Source organism: Dromiciops gliroides, chromosome 3, assembly GCF_019393635.1.
Source record: "Dromiciops gliroides isolate mDroGli1 chromosome 3, mDroGli1.pri, whole genome shotgun sequence".
NCBI classification, from domain to species: domain Eukaryota; kingdom Metazoa; phylum Chordata; class Mammalia; order Microbiotheria; family Microbiotheriidae; genus Dromiciops; species Dromiciops gliroides.
In genome coordinates, this window is record NC_057863.1 from 86,233,165 (window position 1) to 86,258,735 (window position 25,571).

Genomic DNA, 25,571 nt, shown 5'->3' on the forward strand with positions numbered 1-25,571 from the left:
TCTGACATCTTAAAAACCCCAAGTATTATAGGAAAAAAACTACATAGATGATGGCCAGTCTTTCCTGACTGCTCCCAGCCCACTCTGCTCAGAAGGTCACTGTTATCCTGTTGTTTGTGTTTTCTCCAGGTTAAGCTGTTAGAATTTGGGTATTACTAGGGCTCCTCAACCTTTGATCTGATGCACACTGAGAACCACTAGTTCAGCCTAAAAAAATCCCTCACGCTACTAATCGCAGGTGTGGACTGTCAGAGGAGTACCTTTTAAATACTGCACATTTAGTGAAATGATTTTAATAGTGTGAGTAGCATGCAATTTTCTCTTGGGGTCAGCTAATCTTGGATTGCTTATGTATCTTACTGCATTCAGAAGGCAACTAATGATAATGTAGCTTTTGTTCTTGGCATGATGTCCCTGCCAACTCAGAGATTCTATGATTAGAATCTTTGTGTTGAGAATTTTCTTCCATATGCCTAAGTACACAGATTTTGGTCTTCTGCATTTTTTCATCAGTGCCCACAGTTAACAATATACAGGACTTGCCTTTGGCTTACACAAATGGGAAACATATTTTTAAATTATGAATATTCCTTTATTTTCATTCCAGTTGATGGAGCCATTGATTGGTTTGTTTTTATGTTGTTAACTGTGGGTACAGAATATTGGAAAGAGTTCATTGGGATTGCTTATTGCTGGAATATTCAAAGATTCTGATGAACAACCCACTTTCCTTTGGAGGAAGAAAAAAATGCCCAATAGTGGTTTTAGAACTGGTGACATAAAACTAAAAATCATAATTCTAGTGGAATTTACCTGACAGGACTGATGTAGGGAGCACGCATAATAATATATTATTATTGGAAAATAATAAAACATTATTATTTTAATTAATGATTGAATCTTCCAAAATATTCATAAACCATTCATTTAGTAAGATATTAAAACAATCAGTTTAACAAATACATGATGGAGAAGATGTTGCTATAAAGCAGTTTTTCTGAAAAAAAAATATTTGTTGGTTTTAGTGGATTCAAACTTAATATAAGTGTTATATAACATCCAAAAAAGCAAATTAGATCTTATGCTATATTAAGTCAGATATAGCATCTAGGTTCAGAGAAATTATAAATGTGTCATACTCTACTCTGATCAAACTACATCTGGAGAGTTGCTGCTTACATATATTATTATTAGAAAATCAGAACAATTAAATGAAGGTTCCAAATTTGAGTAATGAAAGATTCCCTTTGAAAAAGTAAGTGGGGCAGCTACGTGGCACAGTGGATAAAGCACAGGCCCTGGATTCAGGAGGACTTGAATTCAAATCCAGCCTCAGACACTTGACACTTACTAGCTGTGTGACCCTGGGAAAGTCACTTAACCCTCATTGCCCCTCAAGGGCGGAGGGGGGAGGGAGGGGGAGAGTAGTGTCCTTAATGAATGAAGGCTTGCCAAAAAAAAATGTGAACTTCAATAAAAGGGGCTTTTTAAAAACACTATGTTCCTAGAAAGAACAAGAAAATAACAAAATCACAGAATCTCAGAGTTGAAAGAAATCCAGAATCATCTCATCCAAATGATACATGAACAAAAATGCTCTTCTAAAATACCTGATAAGTAGTTATGTGGCGTCCCACATAAAGACCTCCAGCAAGGAGGAATCCACCACATCCCAAGGCAAGCATTCAGCTTTTGGGCAGCTTTAATTGTTGGAAAGTGCTTCCTTACAGCAAGTAGAAATATTCCTCTCTGCAGTTTCCTTCCATTTTGCCTAGTCCTGCCCTTTGGTGACAAACAGGCCAATTCTAATTCCTCTTCCATAAGACAGCTCTTTAAATACTTAAAGACAGCCATCATATTACCCCATCCTCCAAGTCTTCTCCTCTTTTTTTGTTTTATTTATTTTTTTTTTGCAGGGAAAGGAGGGTTAAGTGACTTGCCCAAGATCACACAGCTAGTAAGTGTCAAGTGTCTGAGGCCAGATTTGAACTCAGGTCTTCCTGAATCCAGGGCCGGTATTTTATTGTGTACCCCCTTGCTGCCCTTAAGTCTTCTCCTCTTAAGGCTAAACATATCCAATTATTTCAACCAAATACTAATGATGTAATGAGTATAGTCAAGTCAACAAGCATTTAGGAAGGAAAGGAGGGAGGGAGAAAAGAAGGGAGAGAATGAGGAAGGGAAAAAGGAAAGGAGAAATGAAGGAGAGAAAATGAACATTTATTAAGCACCTACTATGTGTCAAGCACTGTGTTAAGGGCTTTACAGGTTTTATATCATTTGATCTTCATAATAAATTTGTGGTAGAGTGTTACCTATATTTTACAGATGAGGAATCTGAGGCAGAGAGGGGTTAAGTGTTTTGCTCAGGATCACACAAGTAGTAAGAGTCAGAGGCTGGTTTTGAACTCAGGTATTCCTGACTCTAGGTCTAATGCTCTGTGCACTGCACCAGAATACAGCTACAAGCAGAAAAACAGCCCCTCCCCTCAAGGGCTCCCCTTCTAATGGATGAAGACTACTCAAGATACAGTTTGGGGCCTCTAAACATTTTGTCCACCTTCTTCTGGACATCCTCAGCCTATCAATGTCTTTCCTAAAATGTGATACCCAGAATTGAACACAATACTCCAGAGTATGATAGGGCTATCATTTCTCTGAACCTAGATGCTATATCTGACTTAATATAGCATAAGGTCTAATTTGCTCTTTCGAATGCTATATAACACTCACATTAAGTTTGAGTCCACTAAAACCCCCAAATATTTTTGGCAATATCTTCTCCATCATGAATTTGTGAAACTTATTGTTTTCATGTGTTGCTAAATGAATGGTTATGAACACTTTGGGAAGATTCAATCATGAAAAATCATCATGGGTTAACTAAGAATAAGCCGTGTCATCTACATTAACCTAATTATAATCTTCATCATCATCTTCACTAGACTGGCAGATCAGTGGAATATGCAGATACAAATATCTATAGATTGCAAAAGGGAATTTGCAAAATATTTCATGACACCCTTATGTCATGAGAATCTGATCTTAATGAGAGTACAGTTAGAGGGATTCATTCTTGTTGTTGTTGTTGTTTTTGTTGGGGTTTTTTTGTGGGACAATGAGGTTAAGTGACTTGCCCAAGGTCACACAGCTAGTAAGTGTCAAGTGTCTGAGGCCGGATTTGAACTCAGGTCCTCCTGAATCCAGGGCCTGTGCTTTATCCACTGTGCCATCTAGCCACCCCTAGATGGATTCATTCTTATTTGCTAATCTAGACCCAAATAACATTATTTATTGGATCAGGGTCAATCTGAAAAGACAGAAAACTTTGTTTTCTGTCCTGTTCTTTTCATTCTTCTTTTTAAATTAATTGTTCAAATGAAAATATTATAATTCTTATAAAATTTCTAATCATCATGAAGCTGAGGAAAGTTAATAAATTCGACTATATAACCAGCATCCAAAAATCTCTTGACAGACTAGAATGAAGGTATTAATAATCATTGAAATGGTGATCAGCACCATGGCCAGCAGTTATAGCAAAGTTAACAAGAACTAACTGGTTTTATATTGAGGTCATGCATGAAGAGCAATGAGTCCCCTCTGCTGGACTATGTGGCTTCCGTTGTGGTTTCTTTTAGAGGCCAAGTTACCAAGTACATTTAAGGTGAAAGAGAGGTGTTGATCAATATATTTAATTAGATTGGCCAGCTTTTGTACCATTAGGCATTTTTGGATTCCCCACAGAGCCAGAATAAAAACCTCAAGGGCACGAAAAGGGCAGTTCTTCAATGTCCACTTGTTCTGATGAGAAGTTTCCTGATAAAACTAAACTAAATCCCATTATTCTTTATGTCTCTTATAGTATGCTTATTGGCAAGGCAGTAGAATTTAAGAATGGAATGAGGGGAAAAGAGAGTATAGATCTACTGTCATCTTTTTTTTTTTTTGTGAGGCAATTGGGGTTAAGTGACTTTCTCAGGGTCACACAGCTAGAAAGTGTTAAGTGTCTGAGGCCGGATTTGAACTCAGGGCCTCCTGAATCCAGGGTCACTGCTTTATCCACTGCACCACCTAGATGCCCCTGGCATCTTGTTTAGGGGCTAGTGTCTTATGGCTCCACTTGTAACTAAGGTCAGTGTTCTGGTAAAGTTGAAGAGAAAGCCTTTCAGAAATGACCGTGGTTGCATTTAGTTCTCCTTATAATGCTAAGGGTGTCTTTGAGAGCCTAGGTGTAACAGATGATCTAAATCTAACAAGATGAAGTTTAATAAAGGTAAGTGTAAAGTCTTGTACTTAAGTCCAAAAATGTCAGCTATACAAGTACAAATTGGAGATAATGACTTATCTTGATGTCAAAAAATACGTAAGAACTTTTGTTTACTTTAATCTCAATATAAGTCAAATATATGATGTTGTTGCCAAAAAATATAATGTGTTCTTAGGCTGCATTAACAGGGTTATGGTATCCAGAAAAAGGGATATAATAGTCTCATTATTCTCTGTACGGGTCATTCCAAATCTGGAACATTATGTTCAATTTTTGGACATGCTAAAGTACACTCAGTGAAGGGTAACTGAGGTGACTTGCAATAGTAATATGAGAAATAGTTCAAATAGCTGATGATTTCAGAAGAAGAGAAGACATAGAGTGAAAAGTATTGCTAACTTCAAAAATTTGAAGAGCTTTCCTGTTGAAATGAGATCTGACTTCTATGTTGCTCTAGAGAACAGATATAGGTCTCAATGGTAGAAAACTACTGAGAGACATTTTAGCTCAATATAAAGAACTTTCCCAAAATGGAATAGCTTACTTTGTAAGTTCCCCATCACTGGAGGTATTCAGACAGGGACCAAATGAATATTTGTCTATAGAGTATATTCAAACATTGGGTAGGAGAGTTGGACTATATAGCTTCTGATATCACTTTCCAACTCTAAAATCAAAATACACAGATCAGCAGCACACACTTGCTAGGAGCCCACATCCCCTGTGTGAATAGCATGGTATAGCACTTGGTAATATGAGAGGTTTCTCCATGTGTATATGTATATATACAAATATATTTGCATACTCCAACAAATATAATATACCTCTAATGTATATAGATGAATATATGTTACAGAAGATATTTTGTTTTCTATCCTATGTATTATAAAGGATATAGCTATTGATTTTGGGAAACATGGGGTGGAGGCTCCACAGAAGCGAATATGTAGATATACTTTAAAATACACACACACACACATTTATTTATTTATTGATACATATAATATATAATTATATATCAATACCAGGACTTGCATTTGTCCCTACATTTGGAAAGGACATTGGATTTAGAGTCCTCACGTTGCCATTTGACACTTATTTGACCCTGAATAAGTCACTTGGCCTCTGTACTTTAGCCTTTTCATCTGTAAAAGGAAAGTAATATTTCCTGTTCTACCTTGTTGTAAAGAACCAATAAGATAACATCAGTGGAAGAAATTTGCAAAAAAGTAAGCATCATAAAAATATAAGTGTAGAGGCAGCTAAGTGTTGCAGTGGATAAAGCACCAGCCCTGGATTCAGGAGGACCTGAGTTCAAATCTGGCCTCAGACACTTGAAACTTATTAGCTATATGACCCTGGACAAGTCACTTAACCCTCATTGACCCACCAAAGGAAAAAAAAGAGGGAGATTGGATGACTGTTTGTTTGGAATACTGTAGAGGAGTTCTGGGCAAGTCACTTAACCCTCACTACCCTGCCTCCCAATATATATATATATATATATATATATATATATATATATATATATATATATATATATATATATATATATATATATATATATATATATATATATATAATATAATTATATAGATTATATATATATATAAATGTTGTGATCTTCATGATAATCAAGAGAAGGAAAACACAAAATTATTTGACACATTAGGGCCCAACTTTCTGATTAAGTTCTCTCTGGTCCTTCTTGGCACTTTGAAAAATGTATTCATTGGAAGAGTGCTTTCATGTAGTAAGAGATATCCCAATGGACTAAGGATATCGATGCCATCGAGCCCCCTACTTTATCATCTGGTCAGTGTCCACATAAGCTTTTTCATCTCTTTTTGTTTTCTCGTATCTTTAAAGTAAGTCCCTAGTCACAAAGTGTAAACTCTTCCAATAATGTTATTGTACTTGACAGAACCAGAAAATTTCCCTTGGTGTCATGAAGGGCAGAAGGTTTGGACTTTATCTGAAAAGAGGAGGAGAAATTTCAGTTCTGACTCCCAAGTTATCAGTCTATGAAGTAAAGTTTGCCCTAAGCTTCCCAGGACTCAGTTATTAATGTTAGTAAATGCACCTCTACTTATCTCAATGATTGTGGTAAGATGAGGGGAAAAAGATGGACTCAAAAATAGGACCCAGAGTGGGTCTGAAGATCAAAGATATAGCAGAGAATTGCACATGGAAAAAGGAGACAACAAGTGCACTCTTCAAAACATATCTAACAACCTCCATATGGCTAACACAATTTTGTAGCCATTCAGATGTAGCCTCTATTACCAGAACTAGGATCAAGGGAGCCCTAGATAACAAGCATGGAAATCATTCAATTTTGAGGCAATAAAGGCCTTGGACATCTTTGAGAACATAAGAAAATATCTCTGAACAAAAAAGAGAGGAGGGAATAAAAGTTATTTTGTATGTTTTTCTACTCAGCACCAAATATCCCCTGGTAAGGTCTGAATCAGGGATCGAATATATTGGCCTTAGAGGTTGATATCAGAGGATAGACCTGGGATTTCTTCCTGACACCATTAGGGTTCACCTGGGGGGCAGGGGCGTTGTAGATTGATGTCTGTTCAGTTGCGTCTGACTCTTCATGACCCCATTTGGGGTTTTCTTGGCAAAATACCGGAATGGTTTGCCATTTCCTTTTCCAGCTGATTTTGTAGATGAGGAGGCTGGGGCAAACAAAGTTAAGTGATTTGTGCCCAGCGTTACACAGCTAGTAAGTATCTGAAGCCAAATTTGAACTCAGGTCTTCCTGACTCCAGGCATATTACACCACTTATCCCCTACTCCTCTTTATAGTGAGAACAGCTTTTGTCACAAAAATGCAAAGAATAATGAAGAGTTTGTGAAGGGGAAGGGGGGCCAATAGGCAAGGCATAGAGGGGGACATCAATAGCTCCTATCAACTCTGCACTCGTAGTCTCCCAGGGTTTGCCATTTCTCAAGTTTTCCAACTTAGAACTGCCTATCTTCTACATATTTGTTAAGGATTGTACTCCTCCATGGAATCACAAAATATCAGGGCTGGAAGGAATCATAAAATCATTTAGCTCTGGGGGCAGCTAGGAGGCACAGTGGATAGAGGACCAGCCCTGGATTCAGGAGGACCTGAGTTCAAATCCAGCCTCAGAAACTTGACACTTACTAGCTGTGTGACCCTGGGCAAGTTACATGACCCTCATTGCCCTATGGGGGGAAAAATCATTTAGCCCAAACCAATCATTTTATAGACAAGCAGTTGAAACTCTGAGACATCAAATGGCTTGCCTAATGGTACATAGCCATATGTGGTAGAATCAAGATTTGACCTCATGACTTCTGAGTCTGAGCTGTTGGCCCCACTCTGTTATATTGAAATTCTTTGTTTTCTAGCTTCTCCAAAAGGAAATTGGCCCAACAGTAACCCTGCTGCGTTAAGCTATTCCTGAGATACACGAGATTAGTACAGGTTTTGTAGTTATCTCACTCCAAAGAATTAAAGGCAAAGGGACAGAGAGAGAATATCTCAGGGTTACAACCATCAGAGTATTTTCATTGAAGTTAGATTGTGGTTCCTTGGCTGAGTCTGGGTATTCTAGTGGCAGACCATACCAGTGACTAAAGCAGCCCTCACGAACTGGAGAAAGTCCTGGTCCAGGGCATTCCTAACTCCTGCTCTGTCTGAATCTCAAATTAAGTCAATGGCCCAAGCTCACTGTCTCTAGTCTTGGGCAGTGACAGCTCCTGTTCAACCCTCAATTCCCTGCATTAAAATTCCTTTCTACCTGATCCTTGATTTTTCTTATTTATTCTTAGCAATGTTACATTCATTCAGAAGTATGAGAAAATTATTAATAATAGGGGTTTGGGGACTCCCAGAGGCCCCCTCTGAGAGAGCCTGGCCTGACCTTTCTTTCTTTCTTTTTTTTTTGTTTGTTTGTTTTGTTTTTTTGCGGGGCAGTGGGGGTTAAGTGACTTGCCCAGGGCCACACAGCTAGTAAGTATCAAGTGTCTGAGGCCGGATTTGAACTCAGGTACTCCTGAATCCAGGGCTGGTGCTTTATCCACTGTGCCACCTAGCTGCCCCCTGACCTTTCTTAAGGCCAGCCAGGAGTCAGGAAGTTACCTCACTCAAAACCACACCCACCTGAAAGCCTTGTTCCTGACAGAGGATCTCTGGGCTCTGACATCTACATGTACTGTGTCGAACCACCCTCAAATCCAGTGAACCAATAGATTTGAATGATCCTAGCCTATTAGCTTTAAGCAGTGTGTAAGGGCTGCCTCTCTTCCCTCAGGGAGCTTATTCTGGCTGATCACTCTCTTGGCCTCGGGAATTTGGTGAGAGCAGACATAGCACAGTATGGTTCCCCATTATCTGTCTCTCCTCCCTTACTATCTTTCAGAACCATGTGTGCTCTCTTTACTAATATTTAATATGCTTTAATAAAAGCTTAATGTCCCCAAACTGGTGCAATAGCCTCTAATTTCTAAGTAACAAATATATAATAAACCCCAGCTAATTTTCCCTAAACTTAGACTAATAGGGTGACCACATATAGCTTTATACACCACAGAAGACGACTACAAGCAAAACAAGGTTTCGTAGAGTCCATCTTTATTTTCCTGGCCTCTGGAGGGCCCCAACTCTATTCTAGTGATTTTTCATCATCTTGTCATCATAATAGATCCCTTCTCCATCCCACATTGCAGTCCCTTCTAGTTCATAGTCTCAGGAAATCTAATTCCTTCCACTGTTTTAGTTATGCTTCCTAGACATACTTCTGTGACTGACTCATTTTTTAGCAGATGTCAGTCTGCCTTATTTATCCATCCATCCACCTATCCATCCATTCATCCATCCATCCATCCACCCATCCATCTATTGTTTTTAAACATCTGTCAGTGCTTAGGTGATTTAGATAACACGAAGATATGTAAAAACCCTGTCCTCTTTTTCTTCCTTGCCCATTCACCTAAGGTAGGATAGTCAAGCCACTAAAATCCTTCTCAGAGGCCTCATTTTGGTGCCCAAGTCTCCCCTGTTAGACTGTGAAATCCTGAAGGAAAGAGACTATTTTACTATTTTTGCCCTTCTATATCTCCCCAGTGCTTAGCACAATACCTGACACATGGTAGGTACTTAATAGCCAGCTTTGTCCAGTGCTACCAAGCTGGAAAGGCTTTGCATATGGGACCAGTGGTGGGCCGTATGTGCATCATCTAAAGACCAACCCAGCTAAATTCAGAATAGGTTGTTATCATGCTGGCCCAGGATGATGAAATTTTCAGCCACACTAGCTCTTGAAGGCCAGCCCCTCAGTTGCATAAAGGCCTTTGTTCCAATGGTAGGAGTGCCCACATCAAGGAAACCACAGATCTTTGAAATAGCACACAGTGTAAAGCCAATAGAGTCAGAATATAGGCTGTCATTTTGTCTTTCCTTCACCATGGACTCTACCTTGAGCTCCTACACAGGGCTCCTGTTTTCATCATTGACCAGAAGAAAAGTCATTCTCCTTCCTATTCTAAAATTGTCATCCCCTTTCAGTTCTACCCACCTAGTAAGTTTTATACTTAAATGGCTCTATTTTCTCTTTCAGAGTGAAGAGACAGCTCCTCTGATAATTCCTGGCTCATTTACAAATGAATAGTTGCCTAGCTCCTGTTGAGCTGAATAAGAGAATATCATTCTTTTTGGCTCCAAGTGAATCACTAAAGAACCACCCTGACCTCTTCCAGGTGTAATCAGGGGGAATATTCCAAAAATACATAACTACATGTAAGGTAGTGTGGTATAGTATAAAGAATTAAATGCAGAGTTAGAAAACCTGCCTTCAGATCCTAGGTGTACTCTGTACTACTTGTGTACTCTTGGGAAAGTTACTTCACTGTTCTAATCTCAATTTCATCATTTATAAAATGATCGCACTAGACTAGATGATTTTTCAAAGTCTTGCTCACTTCGAAAGGATATGATGGTTACAATACAACATCTTCAAATCACCTCCACCTTTTCATCACCATCAGCAATAACTTCTGGCCAATCACCTTCAACAGGCCAATAGACACAGGAAGCCTGGAAGTAGCCGAACTCCTCAGACCACCAGTTCTGCTTTCAGCCAAGCCCTCATTGCTGTAACCCAGAGAAACAACTCCTGTGGAAAAGGGATGAGACATCATCTGCAGCTGTCACCCAGTTGCAACATAGAGGGCAAGTAGGACAGGAAGTAGCATGTGTCATTCAAACTACCACCATCACTTGACAGCCATCTCTCCTCAGTCTTTGATGAAGACAGTTCAGAACCTTGAACCCTGGGATACCTGGAACAGCAGTGCTTGCAGTCCAGCACCCTCAGCCATCAATCTGGGAAGCAATCCCTGTGGAGGGGCAGGCCTGGCACATGGTCCTTTAGGTGCATACTTCAGCTACTAGAGAGCCAGAAAGGAGGATTCTTGTCATCAAAGTCCTTGATACTATCAAATTGTTCAAAAACAGAAACCATCAGGGTTTTATCCTGGAAATGACATTTTAAAAAGAGATATAAGGGGGGCAGCTAGGTGGCGCAGTGGATAAAGCACCGGCCCTGGATTCAGGAGTACCTGAGTTCAAATCCGGCCTCAGACACTTGACACTTACTAGCTGTGTGACCCTAGGCAAGTCACTTAACCCTCATTGCCCTGCAAAAAAATAAAAAGAGAGATATAAGGGGCAGCCCTGGATTCAGGAGGATCTGAGTTCAAATCTATCCTCAGATACTTGACACTAGCTGTGTGACCCTGGGTAAATCACTTATGCCCTGCAAGGGGGGGGGGGAGTAGAGAAAGAGAGAGAGAGATATGACCATCTACTTTGGTACTTTGGTGTTGCACCATAAGACCTGTCCATCAGACATGTGGCTGAAACCTTCCATATGGTTTTTCTTATCCATTAGAATGGAAGCATGCTGAGAACCTGAACTGTCTTACTTTTCTATTTGTATTCCCAGCACTTAGCACAGTGCTGCACACTTAAGAAGAACTTAATAAATATTTTACTCATTCTTCCATTCCAGCTTACATTAATAAATAACTCCCACAAAGGCAAGAAGAGATATTTTGTCAAAGTATGTAAAGCAGTTTAAAGGTTTTTTTGTTGTTTGTTTTTTTTGCAGGGCAATGAGGGTTAAGTGACTTGCCCAGGGTCACACAGCTAGTAAGTGTTGTGTGTGAGGCCGGATTTGAACTCAGGTCCTACTGAATCCAGGGCTGCTGTTTTATCCACTGCGCTACCTAGCTGCCCCCTAAAGTTCTTGAAAAGAAGGCTTCATACCAAGCATCTTTAAAATTCTAGAGGACCTGAGTTCAAATCAGTTTCAGACACTTGACACTTACTATCTGTGTGACCCTGGGCGAGTCATTTAACCCTCATTGCCTCGCCCCCCCCCAAATAGTAGTATGTAAAAAAAGGCATTGATTTCCCTTGATTGATTGGTTTCTCCAATACCCCCATAGCTTGGGAGCTATGTTGACTTCAATATGGAGGTATAGTAATAAGAATAGGATGCCTGGGTTGGAATTCATAAAGAGAGTTTAAAATAAAATCTGGGGGACAGCTAGGTGGTGCAGTAAAGCACTGGTCCTGAGTTCAAATATGGCCTCAGACCCTCAACACTTACTAGCTGTGTGACCCTGGGCAAGTCACTTAACCCTCATTGCCCTGGAAAAAAACAAAAACCAAATAAAATAAAATCTGATTTAATATTAATAGCTCATGTTCATACAATGCTAAGCATATTTCTCTACATTATAATATTTAGTTCACAATAACTGTGCAAGTATTAGCATTCCCATTTAGGAATGAGGAAAATAAAATTCAGAGAGATTGTTACAAGGTCACCCAGCTGGTAAATGCAAGAAGCTGGATTAGAACCCAGATCTTTCTGAGGCCAAGGTCAATGTTTTTCCACAGTATCACACAGACCCTAGACTTATTGTGAGTGGGGTCATTTTGAATTTTGGAGGGAGGAGTGTTAAACAAACAAACAAAAAAATTACAGTGAAAAGGTAGAAAAGACAGGATAGCATGTTTCACAAACAATTTCTTTTTGGTCTCAGATTTACTCTGAGATTGTGAGAATGCTAAGGAATTTTCACAGACATCAAGAGGGCTTTTAGTCCCCCATGACTCTTTTCTGTTATAGATCAGTACCAGGTTTCAGCCAAATAATGTAAACCTGATTTTTACAACTGCATTTCCACTATGTTCTTTGTCTTAACCCAGTTTTCCCAAGCATTGCTTACGCATCAGAGACTACATAGATTAGTGTCACATGTTCTCCATCAACACAATCATGCTGGTGAGATGCCTGTGCCTCATCATGCAAGATCTGCTTAATAAAAACCAGTGTGATAAAAATAAACAGTAAAAGGATATTTCATTTTTTTTCTGGCCAGCCTTTAAATCTATACTCAGGAGATAGCATCCACAGGGGTCTTGTCTTCCCATGACATGCATGCATAACTTTCATTAGCATTGGTGGGAGGAACATGTGCACAATGAAGGGGTGGATTCGACCCCACATTGTGCAATAAGTGAGCATAATTTTTGGCAACTTGTGCGATGAGAGCATGGAGTTATTCTGATTTCCCTACTTGGAGGAAATAATAGAGCTAAGATTGCTTTGCAAGACACACACATGTGTAGACAGATGAACAGTATGCAGACAGATACATGTGCAAACCAGAGGGTACAAAATGAATATGTGGTATGGGAGGGAGAAGGGAAATTCTTTTAGCATTCAAGTCAAGTGCTGGATTATGAGTTCATTGTACAAAATTAACGATGATGGTTAACACTCTGGAAATACTCTACAACCTCAAATATCCTGGATTCAATCCAGCAGAGGTGTTACTGGATATTGGCTTTTTGGTTATTCCAGGAATATGCATATGGGGAAATGCACTAGATGGTACCCCAAAGATACACATCCCTGGCTCTCTTTAGGTTTGGGGAGAATGGGCTGCAGGGACGAGCAAGGAAGAATTTGACCCAATCTATTGCTAATGGGTAGAGCCTCAAAGGAATGATTGCTTTCCTGCACTTAGGCACTGAATGTACTTGAGGGGTACTGGTTTCATCTGCATTTTCTCCATGTGATGCTAAGTGATAAGCCCACTAACAATTATAGGGTCATGCTGTTATTTTCAAATTAGAAAACACTTTGTGAACAGCCCTGACAGCCGTGTTCTATCAAAGAAAAAGAAAAATACATTCCTGGTTTGAAGAAGATTTCAGACCCTCACAATTAGAGCCCAGGGCAATTTGCCTCATGTGGCTGTTTAACTCTGGCGACAGGCTCTTGTCAATTTCTTTAACTCCCCATTCCAGGATTCTGCACATTCCTACGATAGTGATATTTTGCAGTAATGATGCATATATGTGGTCTTTTCAAAATGGTTTTGATTAAATTTGATATGGGAGTAAGTGACTAGTTGGTCATGGAATATTATTCAAGAGAAAATACGTTATTTTATTTTTAAAAAAATGTGAATTTCCAGAGTGGAGCCAAGATGGCGGAGGACAGGTAGTAAGTTATTGAAACTCACGACACTATCACTCCAAAAAAATCTCCAAATAATGCAAAAAAAAAAAATTGTGCACGTGCATGTGCATGTCTTATATAAAACGGCAATTTTTATTTTTACATAGCGTAAAATAATCCCAATAATGAAACATGAGATCTGTTTTATCCAAACATAATCAACTTACCAATAGATGATAAGAGTGGACAAGTCTTGTGTAAGGCCTCTTTATCCTATTTGCCAGTCTGTGTGGTTGCAGAGGAAAATAGAAGGCAGTTAAGCTGAAATGGGGATAATTAAACTTCTGCCTGATGATTTTAGACAAGGAGAACATACACTCTACCAAAAGCATAAAGGTGATATACTGACATGCACTAACAGAAATAGAGCATGTGTGAAACTGCCAAGTAATCATTGTATTATGCCTGGCTTGCTAAGGCATTGTGGGGGCTTTAGCCCCAATATTTGAAAAAAAAATTAAAGCTTTATGATTTCTTTTATTTTTCCCCACAGTCACTTCTTCTTAAACCACATCCTCCATTAAACATTGTCATAATAACGAAACATTTAAGCAAAATAAATGGACATATTGACCATATGTGATAGAATCGATTCTACACCACATTAATACTTTCCCACCTCTCTGCTGAAAGGAGGGAAATAGATTTAATTGTCAGTTTTCCTGGTCCCCACATTTTGAAAGGAATATGAGCCAACAGTTCAGAAATTAACAATAAAAAAAAATGAAGTGGTACAAGCTCATTCCTATGAGGAAAAGTTGAAAACAATGGAATTTTCCCCTAAAGAAAAGAAATCCAAAGAGTAATTTAACCCTTCATGTACTAACAAATGGTTGTTTGGCTAATGAAGATAATTACTAATTCTCTATATTCCTATACCCACAAAAACACAATTAGACAAATGCACTTAAATTACGTTGAAAAAAATACAGCTACATATAAGGAAGAATTTAGGAATTATTAGACTCCTGAAATATTAGACTTAAAAGGGAAACTGTGGACCTTCTAACCCAATTCTTTCACACTCAGAGAGGGAAACTGAGACCCAGAGAATGTAATGATTTGCTTAAGGTGCCAAGAGCCACAGGTGTGACTTTAAAACAGGTCTCCTGACATTGGTGATAGATTTGTTTTTGATTGGTTGGGCGTCCTCTTTTTTGGAAACAGTTGGATAAATCAAATGACCCCTGGAGGTCCTTTTCATGTCTAGGTTTTAAATGAAAAACCAGTTTCTTGAAAAATCCTGATCCTGGAGTTATAGGACTGTCAACACGGCTGGAGCAGGAGAAGAATAAAGTTGTACTGGAGCATCTATATGCCAATACAACCACCCCCGAGAGAACTAAAGATTCTGTATGCTCAGTACATAGCCCAAAGCAGCTGTCTACATTGTCTCCATCCATGACTGATTCTGGAAGAGATTATGGCTTTTTCTGCAATGACTCAAATTAAGAAGTTCAAAACATCTTTAGGAACCATTCTATGATCATGTTTGAGTTACCCTTCTACTGGGATAACTTTAAGTACTATGATGGGATATCAGTTGATCTGGTAGCTTACCTGTTGTATATGAATAATGATTGAAATTTGCAGATTTTCCTTGACTCAAAGGGGGAAACGTGGGCCTATGAGAATGGGTGATATCTTAAGATCAAGTTAGTAACATAACTTGTAAAGAAGACAACCTCAGAGGAAAGAAAGAGCCATGCTATTTTTTCCCCAAGTAAACTTTTGCAAATCTATTGTTTTAACAGAAAGTCCATGTGTAATATAGGGCAGGTTTCTCAACCTCTCAGAACTTCTGTTTCCTTTCTCACCTAAGAAGATGAAGTGAATGGGCTAGGTATTTCCAAGCTGTAAAATCATATGATCCATCAGAAACCTCTTTTTATTCTGTACTTTTATTTTTTGTATTTTTATATTCATTCTTTAATATTTAATTTTTCAAATTACATATAAAAACTTTTTTGTATTTAAAAATGTTTTGGTTTCAAATTATCTCTCTCCTTCCTTCCCTCCACTCACCCTTCATTGTTAAGAGAAGCTATTTTATATAGGTTATACATGTACAGTCATACAAAACATTTCTCTATTAGTCATGTTGTGAAAGAAAACACAGACCCCCCTCCAAAAAAAAATCCAAGAAAAATAAGTTGTGTTTTTTTAAGTATGCTTTGATCTGCATTCAGATTCCATCAGTTCTTTCTCTGAAGGTGGATAGTATTTTTTCATCATAGGTCCTTTGTAATTGTCTTAGATCATTGTATTGCTTAGAATAGTTAAGTCATTCACAGCTAATCATCATACAATATTGCTGTTACTGTGTACAATATTTTCCTGGCTCTTCTTACTTCATTATGTATCAGTTCATATAAGTCTTTCTAGGTTTTTCTGAAAGCATTCTCCTTGTCATTTTTTTTATAGAACAATAGTATTCCATTACAATTATATACCACAACATGTTCAGCTATTCCTCAATTCGTGGTCATTGCCTTGGTTTCCAATACTTTGCCACCACTAAAAGAGCTGTTATAAATATTTTTGCATACATAGGTACTTATCCTTTTTATTAATCTTTCTGGGATATTGACCTGGTAGCAGTATTCTGGGATCAAAGTGAATATATAAAATTTCATAGCCCTTTGGGCATAGTTCCATATCGTTCTCCAGAATGGTTGGATCAGTTTACCACTCCAGCAACAGTGTATTAGTATACCAATTTTCCCACATCCCCTCCAACATTTATCATTTTCCTTTTCTGTCATATTAGTGAATCTGATAGGTATGAGGTGGTACCTCATAATTATTTTAATTTTTATTTCTCTAATCAATAATAATTTAGAGCATTTTTATGAGTATGGGTAGCTTTGATTTCCTCTTCTGTAAACTTCCTGTTCATATCCTTTAACCATTTATCAAGTGAGGAATGACTTGTGTTAGTATAAATTTGACCCAATTCTCTATATATTTGAGAAATGAGGCTTTTATAAGAGAAACTTACTGTAAAAATTCCCCCCAGTTTTCTGCTTTCCTTCTAATTTTGACTGCTTTGTTTTTGTCTGTGCAAAACTTTTTTTTAATTTAATATAATCAAAATTATCCATTTTACCTCTAGCAATTTTTTTCTATCTCTTATTTGGCTAAAAATTCTTTCTTTCTCCATAGAAATGACAGGTAAACTATTCCATGCTCCCCTAATTTGCTTATGGTATCACCCGTTATGTCTAAATCATGTAATCCACTCTGCTCTCTGCTTCCAGAAGCTCTTTTCATTAACTCCTTTAACTTGTGTATGCTGTGAGATGTGGCCTTGATAGCCAGTGATCACAAGTTGTCCTATTAGTTTTCCATTTTCCTTAAGCCATCCTGTGGGCTAATGATCCTGAAGGATACTTAGGGATGGATGAGACTCTCCAAGGAGGACCTCGCCCATCCGAAGAAAGAGTGTGACCCAAATCAGGACCAGCAAACAGGACAAGGAGGAGAAAAGAGGTCATTGGCATTAAGACCAGCATCAGCTTTAGCTTTCACCTTCCACTGAAACTCTGGAAGACTCATATAATCAAGGCTCTTCCTTGTTTTTTTTCTTGCTATGCTTGGGAAGGAGCCAGACATTTCTCCTCTGGCTTTTTAGACCAGCAATTCCCACAGGATCCCCTGTGAGCCTAATGCTGTTTAAACAGAAAGGAAATCCTGCTCATGAAAGAAGCTATATTCTACTTCAGATTTCTTTACATGATTTGGGGGTGGCAGGGGGCAGCAATGGTGGACTGATGTTGTCTTAGAAGATTATTGTCCAGGGGGAGAGTGGAATGACACAAGGTTTTCTGGTTCTTCCATTCAGACAAAGGCCCCAAATTGAGACTAATTCAGTCAGATTCCCTACCCTGCCCCAGCCAGGAATCCATTCTTTTTTATTATGCCATATGCATAGCTTGGGGTTATATTGGAACACATAAATCTCATGTGAGCTGCAAAACGTTAAGCTGCCATGGTCCTCATAATTTCATTATCTCAGTTTCTGCCCTAAAACATTTAAAACTAATTGAACACCCGAGGTTTTCCTGTGAAGTTTATTTTCCGAACATTATTGAAACACTGTTGATAAATGTCTAAATTTATAGAGTCAGCATTCCTTAAAATGCTGTGATAGATCTGAACAGGAATCTTCTTATGAATAGGACCAGAATGGCAAAGGTCTCCCATCATCTTACATTTCCAATCTGCATAATTTTAGCATGTTTTAAAAGAGCTCCAAAAGAACTTTCACAAACTCTATCCATTCATCCAGGAGATTTTTGTTTGAAATTCTTGGCTACTTGGTTGTCTCTTGGAGTTTATTTTGTTTGACAGTATAAGTAAGCTCATCACCACTCCCCTTTGCCCCCAGTTCTACCCCAAAACTCTTCTTCCTCTGACACAAGCTGTCTCTAATAATTCACAGATTGGTACATTACTCACTAATAGCAATCCATTAGTAAAAAATGTAAATGTTTACTATATGAGCTATCTGATTGATCTCTATCATTCAGAGATTTATATTTTTTAAAGAAATGTTTTGTTGATGCTTCCTTACCATTGATATTACTTCCCAATGATCTCTTTCCTCGTACTTCTATTGAACCCTCCCTTGTAACAAAGAAGTATAACTAAGTAAAACAAAGCAACACCTCGCCCATACATGATACCAAATGCCTCATTATATACATACAGAAGCAGCATAGTGCAATGGCAGAAAGAGTTCTGGCTTGGCAGTCCTAGGACTTGAGTTTAAATCCTACCACCTCTTCCCATAGAACCTCCCTGCCAAAAAGAGTCAACTCTGCCATCATCCTTCTGACGCTGTTGTCAGTTTTATTGATCAGAATTCTGAAGTCTTTTACTACTGTTTTCCTTTACATTATTGAGGCCAATTTGTGAATTATTCTCCTGGTTCTGTTCATTTCACTGTGTACCAGGTTGGACAAATCTTCCCATTTATTATGAATTCTTCATATTCACTCTTTGTTATAACATAATAAAACTCTGTTACATATGTATTCCACAGATTTGCTCAATTATTTCCTAATTGATGATCATTCACTTAGCTTCTACTTCTTTGCTGCCAAAACAAAAACAAAAACAAAAACCTGCCACTATAAATATTTTTGGTATATTTAATACCTTTTTCTCTGTCTTTGGCATCCTTGGCATATATACCTAGGAGTGGTCTCACTGGAACAAAGAGTACATATAGTTCATGATTTTTTTTACTATAATTCCAGTCAATCGTTGCTTCCTTTTTTTTTTTTCTGGAGTAAATGTATTTGCATATCTCAAAGTCATCAAGAATCTTTTGACTTTTTTAAAAATCAAAGTAATTTGCTTTTAAGCATTTTTAAAAAGTCATATTAAATCAATCATTTACTAATTACTATGTGCCAGGCACTGTGTTAGGTACTGGGCATACGAAGAAAAAAAAATCCAACATTCCTGCCCTAGGGAGTTTAAGTTCTGTCTTATCGATCTTCAATTCTATTCTATTACATTAAAGGAAGGTACAGCCTTGAAAGTAACTCTTGGTTTTCTTTTGCATCTTAATTAAATTCTGTAGATCTCTAGAATGAAGTAACCTTTGTATTTAATAAAGTGAGTTGTGACTAGGTTCTCATTAATATTTCACAGATCTACAGATATATAGACATACATATTTATATGTATGTCTACATAGACATGCATCTATTTACATGCATTTTATGACATACTGCGCATCCTCTCTATTTCACATGACTGAGTTTAGGGTTCATAAAATGAAATCTTTGGGGTTGGTGTCCACTTTTCTAAAAGAAAACTAAGTTGCTACTGGTTACCATAGTAACTGCCAATAGACCAGCATTTTCTTGACGTTATTCTAATTGGAAAAAGAAATCATCTGTTTTAAATTATAACGAAGAGTGTTCATCTAAAATGGGTGACTAGGCTGGCTAGGCTTTCCCAAACACATTCAAGAATGAGGCATGACAACATCCAACAGTACCTAGGACAGGAGATCTGCTTTACAGGGAAGTACTAGGCATGCTGTGTGGTTAAGAAGGAAATGTTTTGAACTCATGCAGGACACATGACAGCTAGAGAGGAAAGCAACGTGGTAACTCTTTCCAGTTAGGACCTAAAAGAAAGCAAAGTATTTATAACTTCTTTTAGTCAGGTAAGGATATGAAGAAACCCATTCCATACTTAGCATTCAGGGAACATAGTTCCATGCATCCCATTGCCCATATTTATTTTGTGCCCCCATTAACATTTTTACTACCATCATCTTGAAGAGATAATTTATTTTACCCATAAAAATGATTTTCTCTTGCTTTCAATGAACTGACCCTTCACTTACTTTTAAAACCCTCAACTGGGGCTTAGATGATTTTTGACTTAAAAATAAATTTCTGTCTTTTTCCATCCTTCCTCTCTGTAGCCCTGCTACCAAACTCCATCAATATTCCTAGCTCTCCCCCTCTCTGCTGAGATGTTATAAAAATGTGTCAGAGTGAACAAATCTGACTCAATGAGCTTTTCAATTCTCCTTTAGCATGAGTCCTTGCCCAGACAAGGAAGCTGTTTACTCTAACACTTGGAGTTGTATGTTGGGGTGAGTTTGGATTTTTCTCATGTCTGGTGTCTACAAATGCAGAAGGAAATGTTAAAGATTTGAATGGATGGATTAAGAATATAGGAAGTGAATTAGGAAAATCATCTAGTTTTATTAGGAAACCATATTCAGTAGACTTGAACTTTAGTCACACTTGTTTAGGGGAAATATTTCTAGTGAAAAGGGGCTGAATTCTCACTCGTCCTTCTGGATTCATTTTTAGGCTTTGGATTTTACAGGGCTCCACTTTTTTCCAGATGGAATTTCCTCAGGCAACAAGGGTTTTGCCACTTTTTGCTCTTGTTCCATGATCTAATAGGTTCTGATGGGAGGGAAACCATAGAAGTGATCATTTTTCTTTACTGGATTTCAAATCCTCACTTCTAGTTGTACTCCCCTCAGACCTTCTTGACCAGCTCCCATTTTTGAATCTTATACCAATCTGATAATTGTGAGAAATTTCTCATCACCCTGTCAGTTACCATTTGAATGAGCCATATTCTTGCATTTTCAACAGGGATTTTTTTTCCTACCCTGCCTTTAAATGTTCATTCCATCCTTTCTAAAGTATAGGATTCTCTCCATAAATGAGTCTACATTTTAATGGGGTGCTCTTAAATTGAAGTGTAGTGATGGTATTAAAATGAGTACTAGGGTAGTCTGATTTTAAGGGATTCAATATCTTTTTTCCCCCAGGAGACTTTGGTCACATCTACCCAATGCACAACATAATAGCAGCAATAATACTAACCATACTGATGCTTTATATTTGCATAGCACTTTAAAAGTTTTCAAATAACATGAAATGGTGTCAAGAACTATCTCTATAGTCAGAGGATTTGGTTTCAGATCCCTCCTCTGACACCTACTACCTATATGAACCTGGGTAAGTCACTTAACATCCTAGATCTAAATTTTCTAATCTGTAAAAATCGACTCCTCCAATTCTGGATCCATGATCCTATGATGAAATGATTTTTATAAGAAGGAAGGGATCCTGTCATCTAAACATCATATCTAGCACTCTAAACACAAAATGTATTTGTTTGTTCAATCGGAGTTATATCTCTAATCTGAAAAATGCAATTATCAGGATATTCCCAAACATTTACAACTAAAATGTCCATTGCTGGCTGCTGATAAGACTCCTTACTCTATTTTATCTTCTATGGAAAATTAAGAGAGAGGTGGTAGTTTCACAATGATTGAAACATATTTATCAGAGAATCACTTTCTTGGGACAAAGCATTTTCTTCTGTGCCTTGAGTTTTTAAATCTTGGTATTTACACAAAGATTATTTTTTATGTAGGCTTGGAGAAAATGAAGTGTCAGAGTTGGTAACTTGTCATTCGTTTGTTCTGTGGTGTATGATATTAACAAAGGTATTCTGATGGATGTCTGTGGATTATTTAACTATGCTATAAAGATGCTGAACTCACTTCAAAGACAAGTCACTCACTGAAAATTCTCTTGACCTTTTTTTTAAGAAATAAAAAAATATTCTTGAGTTGTTTCCAATCTTTTTCATATGGGGCCTCTAAAACATAAACATATGCAGAGATAATAAAGTAATACTATGACTAATAAGCAATTTGAGAGCAGGGATTGTTTCTGTCTGAATCCTCAGTGCCTAGCATGCAGTAAGTATTTAATAAATGCTTGCTGTGGATGGATGGATGGATGGATGGATGGATGGATGGATGGATGGATGGATGGATGGATGGATGGATAGATGGATAGATGGATGGATGATGAATACCTATTGGTTGAAAAAAGACATGGCGTCCAAAAATTTACTATGAATTTCGTAATGATTTTAAGTGAATTGTTATTGTACTTATCATAATCATTGCTACATACATTTAAAAATGGCAATACATATGCATGTTACATTCAGTCTATATAGGTGGATATAGAATTGATACCCTTACAATAAAGCTTAATGGCCCATAAAATAATGATAATGATAGAATTTCTATAACACTTTAAGGTTATTTCACTTGATCATCACAGCAAACCTGTGAGGTACAATGAATGCTGTTATTACACCCATTTTACAGATAAAAAGACTGAAAAGATCAGTGGTTTAACCAGAATCAGTGAGTAGTCTGTCTAGTAAAGGTCTGGGATAAGTTTAGACCTGAGGTCTTCCTGATTCCTAATCTATGCTATTGTCCCTTGCTGCCTTATACATCAGGAACTACCATTTTAAAAGACTTCCTTCCAGACTTTAGAGCATGTTAGCATCTAATTTAGTCCCTAAAACTAGGCTCTAACAGTACAAATTTGTATTTTTCCAGGTCCCATTTAGGCTATGAACTAATTCACAAAGTAACTCTGATCCACAGATACAGGGTTTAAGAAATAACTTGGAAAATTGGTGGCCATCTCTCTCCTTTCTCACCTTCAACCTATATTCATGCTGGGAAGATGTGCCGCACTCCCCCCTCCCCAACTCCCCCACACCCACCAAGCAAGCAGGCAGACCCCATTCTTGCTGACTGAGAGCTTCAGTCCTTGTAGAAGCAGGTCCTTGAAAGCATTTAATTATGCCTGAAGTTAATTGAGGAGCCAGATGAACGGTTTGGTCTGATGGGGTCTGAAAGAGGATCCAGAAATTCGAAGTAAAAGATTGGCAAGGTGGTGTCAGCTGAGACATGTTCATTTTCACCTTTCCTTTCAAGTTATGCTGATGATTTCATTAATCAGGATTATTTTTTTTTCTGTCATTCTCTTCCCATTGACAGATACTAATTAAAATAGCATACCCACTCTCCCCTGGTGGTTCTTCTATCAAAGTTTTTCAGTGACCGCTCTCTTTTTGACTGATTTAGCATGGCTCTTTCCCCTCAATTAACGGACAAGTTAAGCTTTATATTCCCTTAAATTTTTATTACTTGTAATTGGGAAATGAAAAAAAAATCATTTTATACTTTACAACTTTAAAATGTGCAAGTAAATTGGGTACTCACATAATGAAGGACTAATTGCCTAATCTGAGCCAAATAGTCAGGTGGTATGCCTGCTTTGCTACACAATGAGCTGAATTGGCAGGCCCCCTTCACCCCTGAGTCCAGTTTCCAGTTGATTTTCAAATTGGGTTGCCATTTTAAGAGGGTGGTTTTAAATTTGCCTTTTAGTAAAATAAGATTCCAACCCAAGAATAATGAAAAGGGCTAGTTTAAAATTTTAAAAATCATTACATACTACCCTGTTTCCTAGAATAATTTTCACAAAATATGCTGTTTGTTCTGTGATAGAGCATGGGTCCTGGAGTCAGGAAGATCTGAGTTCAAATCAGACCTGAGATACCAACTATGTGACCCTGGGCAAGTCATTTAACTTGTTTGCCACAGTTTTCTCCTCCATAAAATGGGGATAATAATAGCGCCTATCTCCTAGGTTTGTTGTGGGGATCAAATAAGATAATTGTAAAGTGCTAAGCATAGTGTATGGCACGTATTAAATACTCTATAAATATTAGCTATTTTCTGGATTTTCATGGATTTTCCCACCAGATACGCATATATCTAAACATATACACACATACACGTATATGCATATATACATAGACACACATGCACACATGTACATACATATATACATACACAGTTTCCCCAAAATCTTAGTGCATTAAGAGCCCCTCCTCTCCCCTCCCCACCCCCACCCTGGCCCTGGAACCAACTCAAATCCCTCTCAGGAAAGCCAATTGTTATATTTTCAGTGTGAGATTTTAGACCTTGGAAATCAGTAAATATGTCAGGGCTTGATTTATTTTCTTGTGATTATTTAGACAAGAAATTCTACACAGTCAAGCTAGGTGATGCAGTGGCTATAGCACCAGGTCAGAAGTCAGGAAGACTTGTGTTCAAGTCCAGCTTCAGATACCTATTAACTGTGTGGCCATGGGGAAGTCACTTTAACCTCTGTTTGCCTCAGTTTCCTCATCTGTTAAAATGGGGGAAATAATAGCATCTACTTTTTAGGGTTGTTGTGAAAGCCAAATGAGATAATAATTTTTAAAATGTTTAACACAGTAAGTAGTATAGAAATGTTAATTGTTATTATTAAGAAAGTGATGGAGAAAATGTTAGTAATACAGATTAAACTTAAAAGGGTGTTGTTTATGTTTTTTTCAAAAAACTTACTCTTAAACATTTACCAGAACATGCCTAGACACTCTGTATACTAGTATCTCTGTTAGTATATTCTTCAAAATCAAAAATATGCACACACACAGGGAACACTAGTTTATAAATTCCTTAAAGATAAGGAGAGTGTCTTATTCATATGCATACCTCACAGAGCTCCTACAGGAGATATGTACATACTAGATGCTCAATAAATATTTATAGAATTAATTACTATAGTCATTAGTCCTATTACTTCCCCCCTCCCCTTACTTTATGGATGGTGCACTTACATCTGTTTTTAACATTCAGCTAGCAACACTTAAAATGAATAACTGATTTCAAATGATCAAATCACAGACATCAGGAATAGGTTTTTTTAAAAAATCTGTTGCCTTGGTCTAGTCCCATAAGAAGGTTGAGACTTAAATGCACTGATATGAGAGAGAGAGAGAGAGAGAGAGAGAGAGAGAGAGAGAGAGAGAGAGAGAGAGAGAGAGAGAGAGAGAGAAGGAGGATGGGAGAGGAGAGGAGAGGAGAGGAGAGGAGAGGAGAGGAGAGGAGAGGAGAGGAGAGGAGAGGAGAGGAGAGGAGAGGAGAGGAGAGGAGAGGAGAGGAGAGGAGAGGAGAGGAGAGGAGAGGAGAGGAGAGGAGAGGAGAGGAGAGGAGAGGAGAGGAGAGGAGAGGAGAGGAGAGGAGAGGAGGAAGAGGAAGAGGAGGAGGAGGGGAGAGAGAGGCAGAGAGACAGAGATTAGGGGAGAGAAAAAGAGAGAGGGGGAAGCAAGGAGACACAGAGAGAGAATGAGAGAGAAAAAAGCAAGAGCAACAGAAACAAAGAGGGAGAGAGAGAAGAGAGAAATGAGAGAGAGAGAGAGAGAGAGAGAGAGAGAGAGAGAGAGAGAGAGAGAAAATTAGTCATGAATGAGAGAACTGTTCTTGCATTTACTATCTTCAATATTTGCCC